Genomic DNA, 4831 nt, shown 5'->3' with positions numbered 1-4831 from the left:
GCTGAAATATGTCAATTGGTATACCATCTACTCCTGGGGCCTTATTTTTTGCTGTTTCCTTCAAAGCAGCTATTTATGACCATTGTTGTAGCCACTGTATCAATCCATCTTGTTAAAGTTATCCCTCACTTATGTAGAATCTCCACCTTTCCAAGAAAGGTCCACTTTTTCCTAAACAGCCCCTCCTAACAACATGCTGAAAGTACATGAGACAAATGTTCACCATACTTGCCACCAAGGAGTGTATTGATTGCAATTTCCTCAAGACATATTTGTTTATTGTTTTTTTTGGTAGTTCTTAGGATATTTAGTATTCTTCTCCAATGCCACAACTCAAAGGCATTGATTCTTCTTCTTTTTGAATCCTTATTCATTTTCCTTATTTCAGCTGCATAGGAAATAATTGAAAAGATGATGATTTGGGTAATATGCGCTTTATTCCTAAACTGACATTGGTGTTCTTTAGCAATGAAATAATTGAAGACAAATGCACAAGAACCTAAATATGACCTTGTGTCTATCAGGCCTGAGTTTAAAAAACATCTCAACAATAGGTGTGACACATTGAACACTGCTGATTGAAGGCAAGATTAATTTTGTGATAACATCAAGGATACCATCTATGAAGAAAACAAAAAGTCATTACAAAGACAAAGGAGAAAGAAAATACCAAAATGAATGTCAGAAGACACTCTGAAAATGGCACCAGAACATCAAGAAGCTGCAATAAAGGTAAGAAATGCAAAGGAAAATAAACAAAGGGTAATTTGAGAAAATGAAACAAAGTATCATAATAAATTGTACAAAGTGCTGGAGTCAGAAAGGTATGAACCTGGTGAACAATTCTCAAGCTGAAAGAACTGAAAAAAAAAAAGTCAAGCCTCAAATTGCAATACTTCATGCTAATCTTCTCTGTATCATTCCAATTTTAGTATATGTGCTGCCGAAGTGAGCACTCAAATTGCAATACTAAAGGATGTTATAAGCAAAATCTTGAATGATCTGGGAATTTTCAAAAGAAGATAAAGGAATACATAGACCTATACCCTTTTTCTTGTAGTTGTGTGTCATTGAGTTGGAACCAACCTATAGCTTAACCTTCAGTGGGTTTTCAGAGGCAATTAATAGCACGAGAGGAGATTGCTCATCCTTTTCCATTAGAGCTGTTGATGGATTTGAACCACATATCTTTGGGATTGCAGCACAGCTTCTTATTATTAGGTCACCAGAGCTCTCTCAGTGCAAGTTCTTGTTAGTAGTCCAAATCTCTGCAATTCTTCCAAGAATTTAATGTTTTTATTGGTTTAAAACTTTACTAGATAGAGGCAATTCTAATGTTTTCCACACTGCTTTACATATAATAATATCTCTTACTACACATGACAGACATTCAATATGAGAATTTTTGTATTTTCCAAATATGTCAGTTACAATTTTGCATTTTGGAACTGGGAAAGTCTCTACAGGATTTGCTTGGGGTCTGATTAGCACTACTCTGAGACAAACCAGAGCTAAGACTCTATTAATAGTTTGATCCATTCAAATCTAAAACATCATCCAAAATATATCAAGGTAGATCTAATACTTTATCTTGACTTGATGTAGGTCAATAGATAATCCATCCTTCAGAAAACCAACCAAATAAGCGATTACATTCTTTCTCTGCATCTGAATCATTGAATGAAGAACCTGTGCTTTGTGGACACATATAAATAAAATCAGACCAATACAACTTTGTTCCTTGCACCATTACCATACATATTCCAAAATCTTTTGTTTGTGCATATTAGAAAAATCAAGTAGTTTTTCTAGAATACAGTATATCTCTTTCTGGGTGACAATTTGTCCTTCACCTTTTTTTTAAAAAATTTTTTTTTCTTAATCTAACCATTTGAAGATCACTAGGAGTTAAATCTGGTTATAGGTACAAAAGTAAAAACTTTTGTATATGATATAGTTTCCCAGGAACTTTCAACAAATGCTTGGGCTTTTACTTTAGGAGATGACCCAGTTAATGCTTTTTGGTTTGCTAGTCCGGCAGAAAGGCCCTCAAAATTCATGTTTGTAGACAGGCAATAAAATCGACCCAGAGGCAGAATAAAATATATTAATTTCAATTTATTAAGAAAGGAAAACTTATTGACTTGGGGAAAATAGCATTCCAAGTCACCAACTGGCTAAAAGATTCTGCTGAGGTCAATTACTTACAACCTTACACAAACCACTCCCAATATTTGGTTATGAAAGACATAGGGTGATAAAATAAACAGTCTAAGGAGAAACCACCATCTTCTTGACCTTTATCTAGTTCATCAAACATGGCTAGAAGCAGAAAAGCTAGTATCAGAAGGCCCCAGAGCTATTCACTGAGACAAAGAACTAGAAATCAAGTTTATTAAGAACTCAATTAGTTCAGTGTAGATGAAGACATTTTGATGGATTGTCATAAAAATTGCTTTCACTTTAACTTTCAGATACCATTCAAGGTTGGAATTTCAGTTTACTCAACGTTTCATTCACTCATGATAAGAGTCCGAGTTTGGGTGTTACAGTATGTTGTTGTTGTTGATTTCTTTTGAGTCAAGCATGACTCACAGTGGCCCTCTGAAGAAAAGACCTGAAGCTCCTGTACAACTATTGACATTTATCAATGTTCACAGAGTTTCGAGAGGCATCATGTTTAGGAATTGGATGCCATCCTACTTCTAAACCTGTATGTTATGTGCCATTTAGTTGTCTGTGATGTATAGTGGCTCTATGTACAGCCACTCTGAACCCTTCTGTGTTCTGAGCCAGTCTCACTAATTCCAACACTCCAACCCCCATTGTCCCAGTTACTGTAAAAATCCATCTCATCCAGGGTTTTCCTCTCCTGTGCTGTCTGTCCACCCTTCCGAGCATGATGTCTTTCTCCAAGGACTGATCTCTCCTGGCCACCTGCCAAAAATAAGTGAGGCGGAGCTTCAAAATCCTAACCTCCAGGAAAGACTTGGTTTCACCCTTCCCAAGACAGACCTATTTGTTTTCTTGGCATTCCATGGTATGTTCAAGACTCTTATCCAGCACCATAACTCGAAGCATATGTCTGCTTCTGCACAGGCATGATTTTCAAGACCTTGAGCGACATGTTGTTGTTGTTATGTGCTGTCGAGTCGCTTGTGACTCATAGCGACTCTATGTAAAACAGCCCTAAACTCTGCTCTGTCCTGTGCCAACAACAACTACATCCGCAGAGTTAGGGATCCCCAAATGGAGGGATGTATCCCCAGGAAAGTTTCAATATTATCTCCCCACAAGTGCCAGAAAGTGCTTGATCTGGGCATAGTGACCCACCCTGATACACCTTCTCTTTTGAAGCTTAGTCTTCCTTTATCTCTGGAGTGACATAATATCAGGGCCACCAACTCAATCAGCTTGTGTGAAGTGGTGGTGGGGGGAGTGTGGGTGTTGGTGTCTCTAAGCAGCCTTTTCTCTAGTAGAAGGCTGAGAAAGTCTTTCCCTTGTTTGTAGCTGTGTCCCAAACTCTCTTGTACTGTTTGGCCCCTGAGATGGCCTCTTAGCTGTGGAAGCAACAGCCCCCAAATGGAGGGACTTATCCCCAATGGAGCTTCAGTTCATCTCCCCACAAACACTAAGAAGCCCTGTCCATCTTCTTTTGATGTCTTCTGGATCATTCATTATTCTATCTGTATTGGAAGTAAGGATGGAATCCACTTCCTAAAAATGCTCCTGTAAACTATGAATTCTGATGAATGATGATAGTTATAGAGAGGCTTTAGGCCTTTTGTTCATAAGGCCACTATGAATTGTGATCGACTCAACAGCAATCAAATCAATATTATCGTTAAGTATTGCAGCGTAAGGCTTGAATTTATTCTTAAGTTCCTTCAGCTTGAGAAATGCTACACAAGCTCTTCCCTTTTGATTTTCTGACTCTAGCTCTTTGCACATTTTGTTATAATACTTTACTTTGTCTTCCCAAATTGTCATTTGAAATCTTCTGTTCAGCTCCTTAACTTCCTGATTTCTTCTCTTTGCTTTGGCTTCTTAACAATCTCATGCAATATTCAAAGTGTCTTCTGACATCCATTTTGATCTTTTCTCCTCTTTCATTGTAATGACCTGTTACATTCTTCATGGATGATATTTTTTAGATCCTCCCAGAACTAGTCTAGTCTTCATTCATTAGTAAGGCCTCAGACGTTTTCTTGAGATGATTTTTAACTTTAGGTCAGATAGTGTTGCTAGGTGCTGTCAAGGTGAATATGACCCATAGCAACAGTGTGAACAACATATCTGAAATGCATCCTATCCTGTGCCATCTTCATGCATCCTGACACGTGCAGTAGTCACCATGTAAATCCACTGGTCGAGGGTCTTCTTTTCCTTCATTAATCTTCCACTTGGCTGAACATCATGTCCCTCTTAACAACATGCCTGAAGTATGTCAGGTGAAGCCTCATCATCCTTGCCTCCAAAGAGCAGTCTAGCTGCCTCGTCTCCAAGACATATTTGTTTGTTCTTTTGGCAGTCTGTAGGATGTTCTGTACTCTTCTCCAACACCACAGCACAAAGCATCAATTCTTCTTCTGTCACCCTTATTCATTATCCAGCTCTCAGATGCATAGCAAGTGATCAGAAAGACAATGACCTGAATCAGATGCACCTTAGTCCTCAAACTGACAGTGGGATAGACCAGGGCAGGATAGACTTAAAGTCAAATTTTGGTTCTTATGGATTTGATTTAATTTTCCTTAGCTTCAGTTTAAACTTGCAAATGAGTATTTGATGGTCTATTCCACTATCAGTATTTCGCCTGATTTTCACAGCT

The sequence above is a fragment of the Elephantulus edwardii genome, unplaced genomic scaffold, assembly GCF_000299155.1.
Source record: "Elephantulus edwardii isolate Elephantulus edwardi_28Jun2011 unplaced genomic scaffold, EleEdw1.0 scaffold00003, whole genome shotgun sequence".
In the NCBI taxonomy this organism is placed as follows: Eukaryota; Metazoa; Chordata; class Mammalia; order Macroscelidea; family Macroscelididae; genus Elephantulus; species Elephantulus edwardii.
This window is presented reverse-complemented; position numbering follows the sequence as displayed.